At 41.9% G+C, this 24,495-nt stretch overlaps 1 protein-coding gene across 1 annotated transcript in view; it reads right to left on the bottom strand.

The window, feature by feature from the left end:
* The window catches only part of LOC124775195 (sialin-like), a 526,531-nt gene that overhangs the window by 59,038 nt on the left and 442,998 nt on the right, over positions 1-24,495 (bottom strand). The gene's annotated exons all lie outside the window — the stretch shown is intronic.

The raw sequence follows: 24,495 nt of genomic DNA, 5'->3' as shown, positions 1-24,495 counted from the left end.
GACACAGCCGGCCGGAGTGGCCGCGCGGTTAAAGGCACTTCAGTCTGGAACCGCACGACCGCTACGGTCGCAGTTTCGAATCCTGCCTCGGGCATGGATGTGTGTGATGTCCTTAGGTTAGTTAGGTTTAAGTAGTTCTAAGGTCTTGGGGACTTATGACCACAGCAGTTGAGTCCCATAGTGCTCAGAGCCATTTGAACCATTTGATAAGACAGACGTACATTCTGCTAAACACCTTTTATCATCCAAAAACATTTTCTCAGTGCAGATCCTTCAACTTTTAGTGGAACTGCAATGCTCTTTTTCTAAGATCACTGTTTCTGCAATGTCTTTTAAATGTACCTTTTCTTTTTAACTTTTAGTTTCCTCCTGTTTCAATTGTTAAAAAAACGACGGAGATAAGTTTGTTTTATATAAGAACCTTCATTAAATTCTTCCTATCACAAATTTTAAAATTATTGGTAATATTTCACTTTTTAAATTATTGTTTTCGTCTTTCTGTATGTCTAAACATTTTGGATGAAGATCGGGTTGATGTTATTGCTGATACCCACTCCCCCACTTTCCCACAAACATACAAACACACGCGGGTACACACAACGGGTACACACACACACACACACACACACACACACACACACACACACACACACATACACGTGGAGTGTGGGGAATGATAATACAATGAAGGAAGATGACAGTAACAAGACGTCTTTTGCATTCTTCGTTTTGAAACGTCTCAGTACAGTCGTTCCATAAGGCTATTGCCTCCTGGGACCTTGCGTCACCTTCTTTTGCACACCGCAGGTTTGCGATTTAGTTCTTCAACTACATTATGAGGACTTAGAAGTATGTATCAAACAAATTTTATGCCTTCATGACATTAATACAAGCAACGTGTCTGTTTGCATCAGCAATCCAACTGATTATGCTCTACATTTTATGTTCAAAACTGAATCCGAACATCAGCCTATAATTTACTTTCGTTATTTTACTGTATGCGTGTACGAATATGAACAAATATGTATTTTTATGTATATTTCGGGATTTGTTGGGTAGTAGCAGCCGCGCGGAGTGTCGTCTACTCGGAGGAGAAGAGAAGTTGCTGTCCTCTGCTTTGCGTACAGGATGGCCAACCGAGAGTCCCTCTTACCTAACAGAGAGTTCTAACGTTTACGTACAGGGTTTACTTATTGTTTGGTTAGTGGTGGAAACGCGCCTCTGGTCAGTTCTGTCCGAATAATCTGGGGTAGCTGGGGGCTTTGTTGAGAACAGCAATCTTAGTGTGGTCTCCGGTGAGTACGATCATAGTATTAAGTAAGCCTTTTGCTGAATTAGGTTATGGTGTTATGCGTGCTTTTTAGTTGCTAAAGAAATCGTTGAAAATATTTAAGTTCCTGTAGCGCCATATTTTTTTGTATTTTGAAGTGGAATATGTTTCTTTCGGAGTTTATTAGTGAAATTTCTCTTGTTCCTTCGGAACAGTGGGATGGAATAATCACCAGTAGGGGCGTTTAAGGTGAAACGGTAATAAAAATATCTCGTGAATATGTTGTGATTGAATGTATGTGCACTTTTATTTTTCGGATTTTCCGCCCTTTCTGTATGACTTCTGTGTCTGGTCCATACTCGGGTTTGAACGTTAGGCGACGAGGCAGAGCCGTGTGTGCTACTCGTAGTTTGTAATCGTGTTTCTTGATAAGGTTCAAATTTCAATAGTGCACGTAGCTCGTTTGAACTTTCAGATTTGAGTGTTTTATGTGAATTTGTGAGAGCTTCCTTGCTCAGTCGAGAGTCACTGTACCGTAAAACCCTTCTCAGCATTCATTTTTGTAAGGTTAATTCTCTCACGCGTGGCTCACGATCATTTAATCTTCTCCTGATTTTAATCAACTTTCCGCTATTATTGGTGTTTCTGTTTTCTTGGAAACGTTTCAGTTCGTTGAAATGTGTTTGATGAGCTGCCACGTGGCCACGTGAAGAGGTCGGTTCTCAGTTGTCGGTCGCGATTTATTACGCTTTGATATTACTTTTGAAAACTATTCTAAACGGGTTAGAACTCTCTGTGGGTTCGTGCATGCATTTAGTTATGATAAGTTGTGTCTTTATATGTTCTACTGTGTGAGTGTATGAGTGAATGTTTCCCCACTTTATCCTCTACTCCCTCACCCAAGTTACAGCATGAAGCGCTTTTTGTATTAATGCTTTACTGTTCAGGCACCAGGCGAGAATCTTAACCGAATATCCTCCCCCCCCCCCCCCCCCGAATATCCTCCCCCCCCCCTCTCAATTTTAATCTGTTCTTTCAATGAGTCAACCTGTTTCGTGGAAGTTAACTTCCTGTGTCCTCTTTGCTCATTTATAATTGCTTAAGAGTCTTTCCCATTTTAAAAATTGTGATTTCATGCTCCTCTTATATGTTACCTGAGAAGGACTGTAACCAGGTAAATTTATGAGACCAGTACGTTCAGCTGAAAAGGAATGAGTAATATTTCAAGCCCATGGCATATCAATTACGTTCATCAATTGTTCCATTTAATTTAAATGAAATTATTATTTCCCATTGAATTAATTATTAAACTGAAATTCCAGTTCGGTCATTCTTAATACTTACGAAGAGCTAGGGCTAGTGGTGTACCTATTTTATTATCACAGTTTTGTCTCTAATAGTGGCTTAACCATGCAAAAGTACGTATGTTTACGAACCTTGGGGAGCAAAGGGAGCAAACGTAGAATTTTAGCAAGTGAAATTCAGCTGCAGTCGGACGGAGTGAGTTTAGTCCAGAGTCCGGCTCTGCATCTCCTACAGGGTAAGAGCCTTACAGATCTTTCATTACACCATTGGCCTGCAAAGCCAACTGATCTCACAGTACATAAAATTAATTTGTTGAACTTTGTGAAAGATTCCGTCCTCATGTCTCCTGATCCAGCAGTTACGTAAACTTGTTGGATACCGCGTAGCAAAACTGGTGAATGCAGCGACTAAAGACGTTCTCGCTAACAGTGGAACGAACTTGACTATCGGTTGGACGTTTGTCGTGCGTCTTGTAGACGGCACGTTTAATATTCGAGAAAACTTTGGTCCTAAATGCAACTGTAAGAAGTTGTCCAAGTTCATAGGTGCATACATTGTAAAAGATTTACCCATGTAAAATGTGGTGAGTCTTTGCAAAATAACAGTTTTGTAGTCCTGTGCCTACGTTAAAAATCCACCTCTTTTATCTTTATTCGTAGGAAGTCGGATGAATATTGTTGAATCATCCCGTACATTCTCAGGAGATGCGCCATTGACGTCACAGACACTACAATAGAAAAGCCACGCGGTTAGAGGCGCCATGTCATGGATTACGTGGCCCTCCCGCCGAAGGCTCGAATCGTCCCTCAGGCATGAGTGCGTCTGTGTTGTTCTTAGCACAAGTTAGTTTAATAAGTGTGTAAGTCTAGGGACCGATGACCTCAGCAGTTTTGGTCCATAGGAATTCACACACATTTGAATATTTTTTTACAATAGAAAATAACAAAAGATGAAACAATTGTAAGTGCCTTGCTTAATTATACTATATCATATGCTTCAAGCTAATTGTCTAACAGGTTACACATGTTAACATCTATGACAAAAATCAGTGAAAAATATATTGGTAGGTTCCATTTTCTAGAACAAGAATTTCGCTTGTGATGGTGACCCTTTCGAGCTCACACAAACTCTTGTCCTTATATCATAAAAATCCTACTTACTTAAATTTACAGAGTGACAATTATTGAAATATTTGAAAAAATAAACTACGGCGTGCACATACTTTATTCTGCATGTAAACGTCACTACAGATATTCGGATTTAGCTTAAGACACGTTCGATATGCCTGCCATCATTGGCGATGATGTGGCGCAGACGAACAGCGAAATTCTGCATCACCCCCTGAAGTGTTGGAACATCGATGCTGTCTATGACCTCCTGAATGGCTGTTTTCAGCTCAGCGATGGTTTTGGGGTTGTCTTTAAAATAGCCCCACAAAAAGGAGTCGCATGTGTTCAAATTCGGAGAATATGGCCCCCAATCGATGCCCAATCCAGTGTCCTCTGGCTGTCCGAGAGCCAGAATACAGTCCCCAAAGTGCTCCTCTAAGACATCAAACACTCTCCTACGTCGAGCTGGTTGAGCTCTGTCTTGCATGAACCACATCTTGTCGAAAGAAGTGTCACATTAGATAATGGGGATGAAATCATCTTCCAAAATCTTCACCTATCGGTCGGTGGTCATCGTGCCATCAAGGAATATCGCCCCGGTTATTATTCCGTGACTGGACATTGCTCACCACACGGTCACCCGTTGAGGGCGAAGAGACATCTCGATCGCGAAATGAGGATTCTCGGTCCCCTCATGCGCCAATTTTGCTTACTGACGAACCTGTCCAAATGAAAGTGGGCTTCGTCACTAAGCCAAACCATACTAGTTCCTACCATGGCCCGCGGCCTACCGCAAACCTTTCAGATGTTATAGTGATTTTATTTCATACAGCTCAATAATTGCCACCCTGTATTTTGTGTATGTTTCACTGTTATTTAGAAGGCTAGCACTTTATATCGTTAGTGATGTAACATATGTCGACTGCAACAGTGACACTGTGTTTGAAATCTTCCAAGATTTGTTTCAAAAGCAAGTACCTTGCTTTCGGGAGGCTTCACTATAATTTTGGTTACTGTCGAAGTGTAAATGATTTTCACTATACGCAGGCGTTAGTTTACGCTACGATTCATTGTGATTTGCGTCGTAAAGCAAATTGACTCCAATATGCCACTATAAACTAAATTGACCTTACAACTGTATACCACCCGTCATTTAAAACGTACAGACGCCACTTGAAGACAAAGATACAAACAGCCGAAATGCACTTTGGGCTATACAATAATGATTTCGAATTATTATTTTATTCTCCACGTATTTACTCAAGAACTTCCACAGCTGTACTCATAAAAGTGAGTGTGGCCCTAGACCATCGCGGACTATACCCCTGAAAAAGCTGGAAATCGGAGAATGGGTACAGCAATCAAACCTCCACCTGCAACATTAACTGGTACATCAACTATGCCATGGTCTCTAGCTCACATTTACGGAGTGAATCTCACTTTAGTCGTAGTCGTAGAATACAGCTCAGTTTGTACAGTTCCTGTTGCAATGTTTCCAGTGATAATTATTTCTTTCAGCATGATCTCTGCAGAAATTCACGTACATGTGGATACAGTAGCAGATTTCCGACTATGAGCACATTTGTGGCAGCTACACTGGCACAGTTTTTTCCGCAATATATAACTTTAGACATACTAGTATCTCAGCACACCACCTCAACGATCGCATACGCACCGACGGCTCAGACCACTTCCAGAAACCATCAAACACAAGCAAAAATAAAATATAAACTCACTTCGTTACAGATAAGCAAGAAAAGGAGATTCGGAAATAGCCTGTTTATATCAAGATATTAATAATATGTTTTCGGGACTGAGCATTTAGCTTGCAAATTTAAAGTGCTACAGAGACGTTATGATGAATGTAGATCAAAAAGACCGGAAGCAATCTCAAGAAAATATCTCTTCCCGCCTAGTACTATACTCAAAATTTGTATAATTTCTTATTAAATATCGTGTACGTTATGTTACAGACACACTGGAAGGATTCAGACAGAGATTTAGGAACCAGAGTTGAAATACACTCCTGGAAATGGAAAAAAGAACACATTGACACCGGTGTGTCAGACCCACCATACTTGCTCCGGACACTGCGAGAGGGCTGTACAAGCAATGATCACACGCACGGCACAGCGGACACACCAGGAACCGCGGTGTTGGCCATCGAATGGCGCTAGCTGCGCAGCATTTGTGCACCGCCGCCGTCAGTGTCAGCCAGTTTACCGTGGCATACGGAGCTCCATCGCAGTCTTTAACACTGGTAGCATGCCGCGACAGCGTGGACGTGAACCGTATGTGCAGTTGACGGACTTTGAGCGAGGGCGTATAGTGGGCATGCGGGAGGCCGGGTGGACGTACCGCCGAATTGCTCAACACGTGGGGCGTGAGGTCTCCACAGTACATCGATGTTGTCGCCAGTGGCCGGCGGAAGGTGCACGTGCCCGTCGACCTGGGACCGGACCGCAGCGACGCACGGATGCACGCCAAGACCGTAGGATCCTACGCAGTGCCGTAGGGGACCGCACCGCCACTTCCCAGCAAATTAGGGACACTGTTGCTCCTGGGGTATCGGCGAGGACCATTCGCAACCGTCTCCATGAAGCTGGGCTACGGTCCCGCACACCGTTAGGCCGTCTTCCGCTCACGCCCCAACATCGTGCAGCCTGCCTCCAGTGGTGTCGCGACAGGCGTGAATGGAGGGACGAATGGAGACGTGTCGTCTTCAGCGATGAGAGTCGCTTCTGCCTTGGTGCCAATGATGGTCGTATGCGTGTTTGGCGCCGTGCAGGTGAGCGCCACAATCAGGACTGCATACGACCGAGGCACACAGGGCCAACACCCGGCATCATGGTGTGGGGAGCGATCTCCTACACTGGCCGTACACCACTGGTGATCGTCGAGGGGACACTGAATGGTGCACGGTACATCCAAACCGGCATCGAACCCATCGTTCTACCATTCCTAGACCGGCAAGGGAACTTGCTGTTCCAACAGGACAATGCACGTCCGCATGTATCCCGTGCCACCCAACGTGCTCTAGAAGGTGTAATTCAACTACCCTGGCCAGCAAGATCTCCGGATCTGTCCCCCATTGAGCATGTTTGGGACTGGATGAAGCGTCGTCTCACGCGGTCTGCACGTCCAGCACGAACGCTGGTCCAACTGAGGCGCCAGGTGGAAATGGCATGGCAGGCCGTTCCACAGGACTACATCCAGCATCTCTACGATCGTCTCCATGGGAGAATAGCAGCCTGCATTGCTGCGAAAGGTGGATATACACTGTACTAGTGCCGACATTGTGCATGCTCTGTTGCCTGTGTCTATGTGCCTGTGGTTCTGTCAGTGTGATCATGTGATGTATCTGACCCCAGAAATGTGTCAATAAAGTTTCCCCTTCCTGGGACAATGAATTCACGGTGTTCTTATTTCAATTTCCAGGAGTGTAGTAAGACATTTCCAGGGGCAGTTGTGGCTCTGACCACAATTTCTTGGTTATGAACTGTAAATTAAAAGTGGAGAAATTGGAAAAAGGTAGGAAATTAATGAGATGGGACCCGGATAAGTTGAAAGAACCAGAGGTTGTTGAGAGTATGATTAATTCTTTATACTTCTCAGCACTTTACCTCTCCTTGAGTTACCAATCCCGTATCCTCACCACTTTCTTCTGTTTTCTATTTTTCACACACTGATTCATTTTCCATTGTCCCACCAGTAATCTATGGTCTCCATCTGCACTCACATATGGAATTACCTTCACATTTGTTACTTTCTCTCCCCATTCCCTATCTGCTAGAATATAATCAATTACACTCTTGGTTCTTCAATCCCAACTGAATCTGGTGATAAGATGACTTTCTCTCTTCATAAACCAGCTGTTTGCTATTTTAACTCCATTCTCCTTCACTATTTAAACAGTCTTTTAAATCTGGGGTAACGTTCCGATTCCGCAACTGTAGAAATCACATGATTTTGAGGAGAAGAACTAGACGAGCCATGTTCGGAGCGCATTTTAATTCAAAAAGAAAATTCATCGCAGGCTGTTCAACACAGAGCTGAAAAGGTGAAAATATTAGAGGGAAAGATCAGCTGAATAAATTTTCTGAAGGTATTTGTCTTGAGTGTAGCCATGTATGGCAGTGAAATATGAACGATAAACAGTTTAGATAAAAAGTGAATAGAAGCTTTCGAAACAAGGTGCTACAGAAGAATGCTGAACGTTACATGGCTCGATCACGTAACTAATGAGGAGGTAGTGAGTAGAACAGAGGAGAGAAGGAACTTGTGGGAAAACTTGACCAAAAAAAGGGATCGGTTGATAGGACATATTCTGAGACATCAGGAGATCACAAATTTGGTATTGGAGGGAAGTGTGCGTGGTAAAAGTCGTAGATGGAGACAAAGAGATGAATACAGTAAGCAGATTCGTAAAGTTACAGTAGTTATTCGGAGGTGAAGAAGGATAGCGAAAGATATGTAAGTAGGCTGTTTAGGTTTTCTTATTGGTAACGCCACGTAGCGCTCTGTGTGAGAATCACTGGCTGTGCTGTGTGCAGTCTGTGGCTAGTTTGCATTGTTGTCTGTCATTGTAGTGTTGGGCAGCGGCGGCTGGATGTGAACAGCGCGTAGCGTTGCGCAGTTGGAGGTGAGCCGCCAGCAGTGGTGGATGTGGGGAGAGAGATGGCGGAGTTTTGTAATTTGTCATGAACTGCTATATATATTATGACTATTAAGGTAAATACATTGTTTGTTCTCTATTAAAATCTTTCATCTTGCTAACTATGCCTATCAGTAGTTAGTGCCTTCCGTAGTTTGAATCTTTTATTTAGCTGGCAGTAGTGGCGCTCGCTGTATTGCAATAGTTCGAGTAACCAAGATTTTTGTGAGGTAAGCGATTTGTGAAACGCATAGGTTAATGTTAGTCAGGGCCATTCTTTTGTAGGAATTTCTGAAAGTCAGATTGCGTTGCGCTAAAAATATTGTATGTCAGTTTAAGCACAGTCTCCCGTATAATTGTTCAAAGGGGACGTTTCATATGTCGACCCTTAGCCGAGGATACCTCACTGGAATCTTCTGATTTTTTTCTTGTAGTTTGTGTAATTAGTGTAGCTATTGTTTATTGCTAGCGCGTAATTGTAGAGAGAATCTCTTTTGTAGTTGCAGTCTTTCATTGTTGTACAGTAAAACAGTTGTGGCATGCATGTAGATTTGCACCAAGTATTTCGCAGCTGCAATTAACTAGATATTATTTTCAGTGCTATGTTAATGTGTTCTCTTATTTTTGCTCTTCAAATTGTGCTTTTCTGTGTTATCGTGTGAAATATTGTGACAATAATGGCGTGTTAGAAACGTAACACTAGGCACCAAAGTAAACTGAGAAATAATAGTGACGACGAGTGTAGCTTACCAGCACCGCTGTGTAATGAATTAACAGACATTCAAAGTAGTAATTTGGTAACTGTGCGTAGGGAAATGGAGCGGGCGTCAAATAATGGTGTAGACAGTGGAACAGGTAGTGAACAGGGAACCATTATCGAACGATCGGTCGGCAACAGCTCGCCTCGGGAGTCGGGAATGACAGAACAAAATATTGCAAATACTGCAGACTCAGGTTTTGGGTTCTCACCGTTTTCTCAAATGAGTCAGGACACATTTTCCGCTTGTCAAAATGTGAATGTTGCCGGTGCAAATTCACTGCCGAAAAGCACTGAGGAACATGTTTCAGACACCAGTGCATTGTTATTACAATTAATGCAACAAATGGGACAAAAGCTTCAAAAGTTAGACACAATGGAACAAAATCTTCAAAAGTTAGACACACTGGAACAAAATCAGAGACAAACACAGCAACAGCTTCAAAAGTTAGACTCATTGGAACAAACTCTTGAACAAACGCGTGAAGATTTAACTACTGAGTTACATAACATTGAATCGAAATGTCAAAAAGTCTGTAATGACGTAAAAACTCAAATTTGTGAGCATTTTCAACCTATTTTTTCGCGGCATGAAAATGCATTACAGAATCACGAAGCAGCCATAAAAGAACTGCAAATTATTGTTCATGAAAATCATGAGACCTTGCAAGCTAAAATTGACTCAGTTGCATCTACCGATTCGGTTACGCAACTTGCAAAATCTCAGGAAAACTTAAAGGACACAGTAGAAAGACACATGGAGGAAATTAGTACATTATCAGAGAAAGTAGTTGAACTTTCGGATCAGGTCACTAACTTATCTACAAAGGTAGATGATGATCTGAATGACACAGGACCTGTAGCCTTCACTGACACAGAAGAGTATGAACAAATTAGGAAATTCAAACAAAATCAGAATCAAATTAATACGCAACACCAAAGAGAAATCCGGGAAGTACAAGATCAGCGACGGCCGAAGTGGCAGTGCGGTTAAAGGCGCTGTAGTCTGGAACCGCAAGACCGCTACGGTCGCAGGTTCGAATCCTGCCTCGGGCATGGATGTTTGTGATGTCCTTAGGTTAGTTAGGTTTAACTAGTTCTAAGTTCTAGGGGACTAATGACCTCAGCAGTTGAGTCCCATAGTGCTCAGAGCCATTTGAACCGTTTTGAACAAGATCAGCTGACACAGGTAATACAAGAATTACATATTTCAGAGGACACTCGCGCCCCAATACAGGAAGAGGGACATATAAATACGTAACAGCCACAAAATAATAACACAGCACATTTCGGAAATTATGAAAGAAATTGGCAAGGTACACCGAATTTTGAAATGGAACCGCCGAAACGACGTAACAATGACCGATATGCGACTCGCCGACATGATGATTTTGACTATAAGCTGTTCATTACTGCACGTAAATTCAAAACATTTAAGAATTCTGGCAACGACATTCATCCACAAGCGTGGCTCCATCAATTCTGTCATTGTTTTCCTCCCAACTGGTCATTAGAGCACAGATTAGAATTTATGTGTGGCTACTTAGAGAATGAACCAGCTGTAAGAATGCGATCGGTCATTCACGATTGCCACAGTGAAGGAGAGTTTTACCATGCCTTCCTCTCAGCATATTGGTCTCAAGCCACACAAGACCGAGTAAAACATGGCATCATAATGATGAAACATTTCGAACAATCTGAATTTTCCAGTCTTGTGAAATATTTTGAAGACATGTTGCACAAGAATCAGTACCTGTCAAACCCATACAGCCCCTCAGAACTCATCCGCATTTGCTTAATCAAATTACCTGAACATTTACGGCATATTCTTTTAGCAGGACGTTGCAAAGAAGACATTGAGGCTTTTCAAGGACTGTTACAAGAACTGGAAATTGACACTGACAATTGGGGAACGCGGAAACAGGAGCACAACAATTACAGGTCACATCTGTCACAATTCCGCGATGAAAGAAATAATAACTGGACACAACAAGGCTATTCTCACAACACATATCGTGACCAAAACAGACACCACTCGTATGACAACCGTTGGCAGAGTAGTAATAATTTCAGGGAAAGATCACCTCTCCGCGGTAGTGACTATCACAGAGACAATCAGAGAAACAGACAATTTGGGAACCAAAATAATTATTATCAAGGGAGACAGAATAACTTCAGACGCAACAGTTCAGCGCGCAGTTACGATTCAGGAAGAAATTCTCCACCACATGACCAACAAGAAAGAAATTATGAAATCTACCGACATGATGACAGACGATAAATTCGTAACGACAGACCTGAACTGCATCAGAACTGGCGGGATTCAAACAGAGCAGGGCCTTCTCGTCAGAGTGAATTTGTAGAAGTTAGGTCTCCTAAACCTAATAACGGCCGCGCCAACAAAGAGACAGACAATGACTCGCACAGCAGGCAGCCGCGTGTGCCCGCTGGCTCCGAGAAAAATAACATAAGACGCTAGCCTTGAGAAAAATTTTAGCATTCTTTACCGATGTATACCACATGATAATTGCGTTGAAGTTGAAACTCTGTGCACTAGGAAGAGTAAAGGTTTACACCACATTTCAAATGTAAAACCGTTTATTGAAAGATAATCTGTTTTTTAACTTTGTCTTTGCCATAAAACTTTTCAATTGACGCTACTAGTGGGCTTTGTCAGACTTAGAATCTGTTAATATGCAACAATGTTTGAAGTTAAATATCCAGTCAAGAACCAAGAGAACTTATTTCAACAGAAATTATGAATGCATTGTTATAGTGAACAGACGACACAATGTTGTTATTTGTACATTCTTGCTTGTTAGTTGCACGATTACGTAACGACTATAAGGCTTACATGCTTAGAACATATACTGGTACTGCTAATGAGATTTTAATGCAACATTTTGGTTTACTTGAAAATACATTCTGGATTTAAAGTACTTTCTGAGAGATATCAGATGACACAGTGGTTAGTTTATTTGACAGCTACACGATTATATCACGTCGCTACTAATGAGTGACACAGTTTATATTATTGCTTTTGCGCTGTATCTGTTTTATATCTGCACAGTTTTCTGTTTTATTCTGGAAAGTAAAACATGTTTTAGTAGTAACTTTTGTGGTATAGCTACTATGAGACAGCCTTTTCTGTAGCACAACAATACGTTACATTATAGTACTTTCTTGATCACGGTCAGGTACGTAATAACTACGATATCTATACGCAAAGATTTTCACTTTCGTTTATGATGAGGTAAGTACATTGACTTCTGCAGAACTTAGCTTTCGGAGGACGATAACTACGACACTTCCACAGAGATTATCTTACAACAAGACGCACAGTTTAGCGCTACAGTACACGTATTTGAGTGATTAATATTGTACTTAAAACATTTATTTTTTAAAGATATTTGAAGTACAATGTTACAAAGAAAGTTTTCCGTGATACATTTCATTCCATTGCTGTAATCTGTAACACCTGAGGGTATAATTACATTAATCCTCATGGGGGTACACGCCTACTTAGTGTACCATGTGTTTGGCAAGCACAAGGAGCCCTAGCTAATATGGTATTTGCTTATACAACTTTACACATCGGTACCATATTTCTCTAACGCATAAATTACACAGCTATCTGATTATTTGACAGAGAAACAAACATTCTTTTTACTACGTCAGTGACAGATGTTTATGCAATTACACAGTTGGATAACTTCACACTTATGAAACTGTATTTTGTCTGTACTTTGTAAACTGTTCATATTTTTTGGAACCATTGTGATACTACGAGAGCTTTGAATGATGTATTTGGTATGGGATCATGATTTTTAAAGTGCGTTTGAGGCAGATGACACTTTTGACATGAGCAGAGAATTTTTTTAGGTTTTGACACTATTGGAGGAAGCTACGACGATTTTGAGAGTTGACTGAGGTTTTATGATGTTATTTTTACGATGACGATGTGTATTATGCTGTTGAGGTATGTTTATGATCAATAAGCTGATGCTATATGAGGAATTTCATTATGCTATGTATTTATTATGATGAAATATTGAAGTGTCGTCGCAAGATTGACGTGTCGACGAATATGTATACGTGTAATAAGGTAAGGAATAATGAGTAGTAGTTAGGGACTCTGACTTGTGAAAAAGGTTGTTGGAAACCAAGAATCGTACTTTAAGAGTTATGAAATGTGTGTATATGCGTGAATGTATCACAATGCTGGCGAAAATTTTTTGGACGCTGTTATATTTATAGCATTTTGTTTCTACAGATTTGTAGCCCAAATTCTTGACCTGTGAAATATTTTTATATGAGACTGTCACTGTAGCGGAAACTGCCGTCGTAAATATTTCAGCAAGAAAGGTAAGTGATCTTGGCGTAATGCGTTTTGGGCGCCCAGCTGAGAGGTAGACGTCTAACAAAAGAATGCCATTAGGTGCAAAAAAAAGGGAGGTACGAAGCTTGACATGCATGTCTGTTAAAAAGGAATCTGCCAGGAATGGCTAAATAGTCGATGAAAATCGATTGGTAAACTCATCACCATGCGGCGGCGACGATTTCGATTTAAAAAAAAAAACTGTAATTACTATTATGATGAATGATCAGGACTGTCTTTATGGACTGTAACAAAATTTTAGCTTTTGACCAACATTGTATCAATAAGTGTGTGCATTTGAGTTCTTTGTTATTGTAATTATGAAAAATTTTATCAAATCATTATTGGCCACTGCCCAAAACAATTTGTAAAATTTTTTGTGGGGAGCATGGGGGCTATGTAAGTAGGCTGTTTAGGTTTTCTTATTGGTAATGCCACGTAGCGCACTGTGTGAGAATCACTGGCTGTGCTGTGTGCAGTTTGTGGCTAGCTTGCATTGTTGTCTGCCATTGTAGTGTTGGGCAGCGGCGGCTGGATGTGAACAGCGCGTAGCGTTGTGCAGTTGGAGGTGAGCCGCCAGCAGTGGTGGATGTGGGGAGAGAGATGATGGAGTTTTGTAATTTGTCATGAACTGCTATATATATTATGACTATTAAGGTAAATACATTGCTTGTTCTCTATTAAAATCTTTCATTTTGCTAACTATGCCTATCAGTAGTTAGTGCCTTCCGTAGTTTGAATCTTTTATTTAGCTGGCAGTAGTGGCGCTCGCTGTATTGCAGTAGTTCGAGTAACCAAGATTTTTGTGAGGTAAGCGATTTGTGAAACGCATAGGTTAATGTTAGTCAGGGCCATTCTTTTGTAGGAATTTCTGAAAGTCAGATTGCGTTGCGCTAAAAATATTGTATGTCAGTTTAAGCACAGTCTTGTATAATTGTTCTAAGGGGACGTTTCAGATAGAGTAACATAAAGAGCTGCATCAAACCAGTCTTCGGACTGAAGATAACAACAACAACAACAATAACAACATGGTACACATCTCCTTTTTTCAATGTGAAGATTGGATGCAACAATCATCGAATTCCATTATGTTTTATAAAAGACGGTAACTACAAATCTCATAAAGTTTTAATTGCAAAAATTCATTACAAGAAGCTGGTGTATTGGGTTGGCGCATAAGTTCGTAGCGTTTTTCCATATGTTTACTAAACACAACAGATACATACAACAGAGAATTTAGTCATCAATAATATATTCTGTATATCTACATCCGGATCCCGCTCCAGCTACTGCCAGGTCTGGGTGCTGACGAGTTCTCTCCATTTCGCTCAGTCCTCCCACCACTTTTCTTCCTCCGCTTGCTGCCAGGTCACACCTCTCCTTTTCACAGATATTCTCGCTCCCGTTTTCCATCGTATTCGTGGACGCCCTCTACGTCTTCTCCCATCCATCTCTGGCTCTTCCATAATTTTGGGGAATCTCTGTCCACACATCCTCTTAACATGCCCATACCATCTTAATCTGTATTTTCCTATTTCTTCTCTCATACTTTCTTGTTTAAGGTCCTATCTACTATGTACGTTCCTTATTCTGTCCATTCTTGTTTTTCCCTTAACTGCTCTGAGAAATTTCACTTCCCCTGCTTGCAGTATGCTCCAGTCCCTTTCTGCCATTGCCCATGTTCTCCTCCATAGGAAACACTAGGGAAGCAATAACTCTTATCCATAAGGAGATTTGCTTTTTCTGAAACTTCCTTATCCCAAATCAGGTGTTTTATTGTTTAGTAGAAATTTCCTCCCTTCTGTAACCTCCAATTAATTTCGTTGGTTATTCTTCCAGCACTAGATATTTCACTCCCTAAATAAGTGAAACTGTCTACCACTTTGCGGGGTTCTCCATTCAAAGTATTATTTCCGTTGATCCCTTTATCTCTTCCAAATACCATTTCTTCACTCTTATCTTTATTTACACTACTCGCCATTAAAATTGCTACACCAAGAAGATATGCAGATGGTAAACGGGTATTCATTTGACAATTGTAATATACTAGAACTGACATGTGATTACATTTTCACGCAATTTGGGTGCATAGATCCTGAGAAATCGGTACCCAGAACAACCACCTCTGGCCGTAATAACGCCTTGATACGCCTGGGCATTGAGTCAAACAGAGCTTGGATGGCGTGTACAGGTACAGCTGCCCATGCAGCTTCAACACGATACCATAGTTTATCAAGAGTAGTGACTGGCGTATTGTGACGAGCCAGTGGCTCGGCCACCATTCACCAGACGTTTTCAATTGGTGAGAGATCTGGAGAATGTGCTGGCCAGGGCAGCAGTCTAACATGTTCTGTATCCAGGAAGACCCGTACAGGAACTCTAACATGCGGTCGTGCATTATCCTGCTGAAATGTAGGGTTTCGCAGGGATCGAATGAAGGGTAAGGCCACAGGTCGTAACACATCTGACATGTAACGTCCACTGTTCAAAGTGCCGGCAATGCGAACACGGGGTGACCGAGTCGTGTAACCAATGGCACTCCATACCATCACGCCGGGTGATACGCCAGTATGGCGATGACGAATGCACGCTTCCAATGTGCGTTCACCGCGATGTCGCCAAACAAGGATGCGACCATCATGATACTGTAAACAGAACCTGGATTCATCCGAAAAAATAACGTTTTGCTATTCATGCACCCAGGTTCGTCGTTGGGTACACCATCGCAGGCGCTCCTGTCTGTGATACAGCCTCAAGGGTAACCGCAGCCATGGTCTCCGAGGTGATAGTCCATGCTGCTGCAAACGTCGTCGAACTGTTCGTGCACATGGTTGTTGTCTTTCAAACGTCCCTATCTGTTGACTCAGGGATCGAGACGTGGCTGCACGATCCGTTACAGCCATGCGGATAAGATGCCTGTCATCTCGACTGCTAGTGATATGAGGCCGTTGGAATCCAGCACGGCGTTCCGTATTACCCTCCTGAACCCACCGATTCCATATTCTGCAAACAGTCATTGGATTTCGACCAACGCGAGCAGCAATGTCGCGATACAATAAACCGCAATCGCGATAGGCTATAATCCGACCTTTATCAAAGTGGGAAACGTGATGGTACGCATTTCTCCTCCTTACATTAGGCATCGCAACAACGTTTCACCAGGCAACGCAGGTCAACTGCTGTTTGTGTATGAGAAATCGGTTGGAAACTTTCCTCATGCCAGCACGTTGTAGGTCTAGCCACCGGCGCGAACCTTGTGTAAATGCTCTGAAAAGTTAATCATTTGCATATCACAGCATCTTCGTCCTGTCGGTTAAATTTCGCGTCTATAGCACGTCATCTTCGTGGTGTAGCAATTTTAATGGCCAGTAGTGTATTTTTAATCCATACCTTTTTATTATTTCCTTCCACGCATCAAGTTTTTACTGTATATCTACCACTTTATCGCCCCATAGTACCATATCATCTACAAAACTCATCTTTTTGTCTTTTTCTTTTACTATATGTTTAATTGCCCTATTCATTCCCTCCATTCCAACATTAAAAAGTGCAGGAGATAGAAAACTTCCTTGTTTAAGTCCTTGTCTTATTTAGAAGTAGTCAGAGTTCCCCAATGATGTTTTAATTCTACAATTGTGTCCTTTGTACATTGTCTTTATTACATTAATGTATCCATTTTCTGTATTTATTTTTTTTTTCATTTCTTCCCAAAGTCTTCCCCTGTTAACTGAGTCATGTGCTTTTTCTATGCCTATAAAAAATCATTATCGCGCTTTTGTTATACTCCCAACTTTTTTCCATCAGTTGACGGATAGAAAATATCAGGTCGAGTGGGCTTCTTCCTTTCCTAAACGCATGCCGTTCTTCACTCAGCTCCTTTTCTATCATTTCACTTATTCGATTTAGTCTCTTTCAAAAATCTTGGCTGTATGACTCATAAGGGTTATTCCCCTGTAGTTTTTCAAAGTCTTTTATTGCCTTTTTTTGAAGATGGGAACAATGTCTCCTCTTCTCCAGTCGTCAGGTATTGTACTATTTCTCCACACACTTGACAGTACTCTATTCAGCCACTGCATTCCCACTGGACCTGCTGCTCTTATCACGTCCACTGATATTTCATCAGGTCCTTGGGCTTTCCCCCCATTCATCTTCATCGTAGCTATTTCCATTTCTTCCCGTGTAATTTGTGCTAATTCTGCTTCCCAACTCCTCTCAGTTCCTTCGTTTTTTGCTGTTTCCTCGAGTACCTGCTCGTCAGCGTTTAACAGTTTCTTAAAATTTTCTTTCCAGAGATCTTTTATATTCCCTGGAATTTAAATCACAGTACCATCCTCTGTTTCCATCTTTACTAAAGTGCGCGTCATTTATGCTGATGGCCGAGTTTAGGTTCGTTCTGCGCATCTGACGTCACAAAACACAGTTAGCCAATGAACAGAGAACGACGTAGCCAGATCTCGACTGCAGAGCAGAGCACGGACGAGTGTCTTCAGTTTTACAAACGTTCAGTCATAAATAAAGTAATAGAACAAAAGCAATGACTTGATAGCAGACTTTCTTTTACAGGAAGTTTGGAAAAAGCATTCTTTATACCAGTTGCTTCATATTATATTAATTAATTAAACCAAACAAGCAATAAGACTCCTAATTCAGGCGATAGCAAGGAAAGGTGTTTGTATCAATCTCACGAACAGCTTTTTCGCAATAAAGAACAGCGGTAATTGCTTATTTCCTATTGTACTTCGACGAAGTGTGAATAATTCATAGTCATACCAACAGTGCTTGTCAGTATTTTGCGTGACCTGTTACAGTCCTCATGGAGTTACATGCTAGGACGAGCAGCGTTAGCGTAACGGTTAAGGCGTTGGGTTAGTGAGTAAGCGAAAGGTGAAGAGTTCAAACCTTGTGCGGTGCTTAATATCTTCTATATTTAAAAACAATATCGAAGTGTCTTACTTCAAGAAATTTATTCGTTTGAATGCAATTTTTTGAAATTTCTAGTGCTTTGTCTCTTCATTAACCCTTTCGCTGCTGCACACACGTGCTCCCCGCATTCCGCGCTGTGCGCGATTTTGTCATCACTGCACTGCTCGCCTGTGCAGACACATGGTGTTCCCACTGCTTTGACACGCTTATCATTCGATTTCACTTCCTTTTGATTGATTTCTACTTCCTTTTGATTGATTGAAGTGCTTTAAAATAAAGCCAAACGCGCCCGGTGTAAATACAACTTTTATTACAGTCGCGAAAGACGGAATATTTCTCAGTATTACATACGACACCTATGTGGTATTTAAATTAAATAATATATTGTTATACAGTAAATTTTATATGAAATTTATGTATCTTGTCCACATTTCATTCTCAACATTGTGGCAACTAAAATCGACCATGCGGAAAGTATACGCTATGGACTTTTACCTCTGCAAACTCTTCAAAATTTCGTGCAATAGTTTACTATATTTAATGCTGCATAATAACTGCGTTGAACATCGAAACAAAATTAAGTTATTTATGGGGGGAAGATATCAGTCAAGAAGATGTCTAAAAATCTAATTTTTGGGCCAAATAGTTTTTGTGGAATCGAAATGATAAGAGTGTCAAAGCAGTCGGAACACCATGTGTCAGCACAGGCGAGCAGTGCAGTGACAAAATTGCGCACAGCGCGGAATGCGGGGAGCAGCGAAAGGGTTAATGCGGCCGTGGTGGCTTTACTTCATGAACTGCGCGCTCCCCCATAAACATAAGCTTGCGAATTATATGGCGCTACTTCTCTTGGCGCGTGTGTCGTGTGCAACTGGCAACGCAGCAATCTCCCGTGTCTGGGCGGGCATGTGCGAGCCGCCGAGATAAAAGAATTGAACTACAGTATTTCAGAAGCCTTCCTTTTATTTTTCATCATTTTATAAAATATTTTCTTATTGCTCTTCACATCTTCTTCAAGTTTTTTTGTAAACTCTTCCCATGCCTTTTTCTTTGCTGTTTCCACTATTTCTTTGCACTTCTTCTTTTCCTCTATATATCTTTTATGGCTCTCGTCATTTTTAGTTTTGCACCATTTCCTCCATGCTTCATTTTTTCTTCTAACTGCTTGGATTGTGGTGTCATCCCACCAACTTGTCTGTCTTACTTTTACCTTTCCAGATGTTCTACCACATACTTTTTGTGCTGCTTCGGCTAAAGTGCCTTTGAATAAACTCCATTCTTTTTCTACATCGCAGAAAACTTCTTTTGGAGATTTTTGTGTGATTAATTCTTTACACTTCTCAGCACTTTACCTCTCCTTCAGTTTCCAATCCCGTATCCTCATCACTTTCTTCTGTTTTCTATTTTTCACACACTGATTCATTTTCCATTGTCCCACCAGTAATCTATGGTCTCCATCTGCACTCACATTTGGAATTACCTTCACATTTGTTACTTTCTCTCCCCATTCCCTATCTGCTAGAATGTAATCAATTACACTCTTGGTTCTTCCATCCCAACTGAATCTGGTGATAACATGACTTTCTCTCTTCATAAACCAGCTGTTTGCTATTTTAATGCGGGCCGAAGTGGCCGTGCGGTTAAAGGCGCTGCAGTCTGGAACCGCAAGACCGCTACGGTCGCAGGTTCGAATCCTGCCTCGGGCATGGATGTTTGTGATGTCCTTAGGTTAGTTAGGTTTAACTAGTTCTAAGTTCTAGGGGACTAATGACCTCAGCAGTTGAGTCCCATAGTGCTCAGAGCCATTTGAACCATTTTTTTGCTATTTTAATTCCATTCTCCTTCATTATTTAAACAATCTTTTAAAGCTGGGGTAACGTTCCGATTCCGCAACTGTAGAAATCACATGGTTTTGAGGAGAAGAACTAGACGAGCCATGTTCGGAGCGCATTTTAATTCAAGAAGAAAATTCATCGCAGGTTGTTCAACACAGAGCTGAAAAGGTGAAAATCTTAGAGGGAAAGATCAGCTGAATAAATTTTGTGCGGAATGACTTCTCAACCCATTTCCTGTGTAGGGTCTTTTGCCAGTCCAGCAGAATGCGTGAGGGTGTTATGGTTGAGTAGAATCACTTCACGCAGTTTTCATAGTCGTTGTTCTTGGATTGCATCTTCAAGACGTCTCAGTTGGTGACAGCAGATGTCAACAGTTATGGTTACACAACGAGGAAGGGATTTGTAGTACACCACACCATTACTGTTCCACCAGATGCATAACATTATCTTTTGTGGATGCGAGCAGGTCTTTCTACGGACAGTTGCTGCATTGTTTGGGCTCAACCATTCCTTCTTTTTCCTTACGTTAGCATAAAGACACCATTTCTCGTCACCAGTAACGATGCAGCATAGGAATGGTCGATGTTGTTCACAAGCCAATTGATGACGAGCAACCAGAGATGCATATATGGCCACCTGCTGATTTTTGTGATTTTGACTTAGAACATGCAGTACCCATACACTCGATTTTCTTAACCTTTCCCACTGCATGAAAATGTCGCACAATGGCGGAACAACCACAGTTCATCACATTTGCCAGGTCTCAAGTACACTGAATGGTTGGTTCAAATGGCTCTGAGCACTATGGGACTCAACTGCTGAGGTCATTAGTCCCCTAGATTTTAGAACTAGTTAAACCTAACTAACCTAAGGACATCACAAACATCCATGCCCGAGGCAGGATTCGAACCTGCGACCGTAGCGGTCTTGCGGTTCCAGACTGCAGCGCCTTTAACCGCACGGCCACTTCGGCCGGCTAAGTACACTGAAATGGATCACTGTGTATTAATGCATTTAAACGATCTTTATCATATCTAGCATGTCTTCCTGGAGAGTCACTAATGTCAAAGCGATCCACCTTAAAACGAGAAAACCTTTTTCATACCGTGCTCTGTCGAATGGTGTTGTCCTCATTCTCTGGTTGCCTTCGCTGCTGTCACCCCTCTATTGAACTCAAACAGAAGAATATATCGGAAATGTTCGAATTTTTCCATTTGCCACTCCCTTTTCTAGCGTCCACAACTCAACTCATTATCTGCAAATAATGAAGTGACAGTATGTAAACTCAAACAGAAACAGTGAACTACAAATAAAAAGTGACAATCGATTAATAAGCTTATAGCAACCGGAATACCAACATGCAAAACAAAAGCTCTATGAACTTACGCAACAAACTTTTATTATAATAGAAAGTCTTGAAAGCGGTCACTGACCTTGGTGCATTTATACGACAGACTGCGTACGTCGCACATTGTTTATACACATCGGTTTTAAATTAGCCGTTTGTAGCAAGGTTATCGTCAATTCAAGAAGAAAGAAATAATCAGTACAGAAAACATCGTCAAATTTTGTACCGTGCAGTAATATGTACAAATGTCAAATTATGGGAGCACTCATACATGGTACGGTTCAGTATAAAATTTGACGTTGTCTTCTGTGCTTATTATTTCTTTGTTCTTTTGTCTGGTGTGACAGTCTACCTACACGTTTAATTTACAGCCAATGTCGTAAAATAATGTGCGATGTTGACAGGTCTTTTATTGTGAAACTGGCGTGTAATTACGATAATTAGCATGGCCGTTGGCTACAATTCTCGTCACGACCAGGCACAGCTGTTGCGGCCTTATGCCAAGAATTTAGATGTAGCAGTTTAGAATTTTATTGCGCTCAAGGATCAGCCGTCTGCCGTAGAGAATAATGTATGAGATTTACTTGAAGGCTAAGGTTATGTAACTACATCTGTAAGCTACGGCACGCAGCCACCAGCAGCCCATGGCGCCTATACCCTGATTCATTGACTCAGTGTGACCATTCATATTGAATACTGTATCTGTGGCAAAATGTGCTCAGCTTAACACGTCGTAGATGAGGGTCTTAAATTCTGCCAATTTCGATCGCTTCGCATACGTGTCATTTACTCAAGTTGCAACGAGTGAAGAAAAGAACGCGTATGACTTTGTACAAGGAACAACTCGTGTTGTCCCTCCACATCTGCCAGCCGATGGCTTGAATCTGGGATGCGCACGTTTATGATGATTATACAGGTAAGGTGAAACCGCAGAAACAGAACTGCGTCTGTACAATGCAGCACAAGATCCTTAATGTTTATTAAACTAAAATACGATGTACTGTAGCTCTGTAAGAGTTCAGAATATCCAAGAGGTACTACTTATTATCATCGACTTCACTATCTCCCATTATAATCCGATGTTGGACGTAGGCCTCCTAGACTTCTCCGTACCACAGTGTCGCCAGCTTTTCGCACCGACCCTTGCCAACTTATTTCTTTACGTTATCAGCTCATTTTCCTTTAGATTGCCCTCCAGGTCTTTGCTTCTCACGAGGAATTCATCACAGAATCTCCTTATACTATCGCCCATCATTTCATCACATTGTGCCATGCAACCCATCTCCACTTCAATTTCGTAACTGTGTCTAACAATTCCTCAACAGCTGCTATTTCTCTTATTCAGTTTTTTCCCCTTTCTGTTGCTTCTTGTTATACCCAAAATGCATGTTTCCATAGCTCGTTGCGCAGCCGTCAATTTTTGAACAATTTTTTGATCTTAACATCCAGGTTTCACTTCCGTAACTCAGTACTCGCAAAGTATTAGGTTGGTGCGTAAGTTCTTGGGGTTTTAGTTTTGCATGTTGGTATTGCGGTTGCTATGGGTTAATTTATCGACTGTTATTGTTTATTTGTAGTTCGCTGTTGCTACTTTAGCTTACATTCTGTCATTTGAAGGTGATTACCTGAGTTGTGGTCGCTTGAAAATGGAATACCAAGTGGAAAATCGGAACATTTCCGACGTATCCTTCCGTTTGAGTTCAGTATGGGGATGACAGCAGCGGAGTCAACCAGAAACATTTGCGCCTTGCACGGGGATAATGTCATTGGACAGAGCATGGCAAGAAAACGTTTTTCTCGTTTTTAGGAGGATCGCTTTGACATTAGTGTCTCGCCACGTTCAGGAAGATTTTCGAGGTCTGATGAAGGTCGTTTGGAAGTATTAAACCACAATGATCCACGTCAGAGCAACCGAGAACAGCTAAATGTGATGAACTGTGACTATTCCATCATCGTGCAACATTTGCATGCAGTAGCAAAGGTTCAAAAATCGAGTGTATGAGTACGGCACGCTCTATGCCAAACTCACAAAAATCAGCGCCTGGCCATATGTGCATCTCTGGTTGCTCGTCATCAACTGGCTTTTGAACAACATCGACCATTCCTATTCTCTATCGTTACTGGTGGCGATAAATGGTGTCTTTATGCTAACGTAAGGAAAAAATGGAATGTTTCAGCCCAAACAAAGCAGCAACTACCCGTAAAAAGACATGCTTGCATCCACAAAATACACTCCTGGAAATTGAAATAAGAACACCGTGAATTCATTGTCCCAGGAAGGGGAAACTATATTGACACATTCCTGGGGTCAGATACATCACATGATCACACTGACAGAACCACAGGCACATAGACACAGGCAACAGAGCATGCACAATGTCGGCACTAGTACAGTGTATATCCACCTTTCGCAGCAATGCAGGCTGCTATTCTCCCATGGAGACGATCGTAGAGATGCTGGATGTAGTCCTGTGGAACGGCTTGCCATGCCATTTCCACCTGGCGCCTCAGTTGGACCAGCGTTCGTGCTGGACGTGCAGACCGCGTGAGACGACGCTTCATCCAGTCCCAAACATGCTCAATGGGGGACAGATCCGGAGATCTTGCTGGCCAGGGTAGTTGACTTACACCTTCTAGAGCACGTTGGGTGGCACGGGATACATGCGGACGTGCATTGTCCTGTTGGAACAGCAAGTTCCCTTGCCGGTCTAGGAATGGTAGAACGATGGGTTCGATGACGGTTTGGATGTACCGTGCACTATTCAGTGTCCCCTCGACGATCACCAGTGGTGTACGGCCAGTGTAGGAGATCGCTCCTCACACCATGATGCCGGGTGTTGGCCCTGTGTGCCTCGGTGGTATGCAGTCCTGATTGTGGCGCTCACCTGCACGGCGCCAAACACGCATATGACCATC

This window comes from Schistocerca piceifrons, chromosome 2, assembly GCF_021461385.2.
Source record: "Schistocerca piceifrons isolate TAMUIC-IGC-003096 chromosome 2, iqSchPice1.1, whole genome shotgun sequence".
Lineage (NCBI taxonomy): Eukaryota > Metazoa > Arthropoda > Insecta > Orthoptera > Acrididae > Schistocerca > Schistocerca piceifrons.
This window is presented reverse-complemented; position numbering and strand designations above follow the sequence as displayed.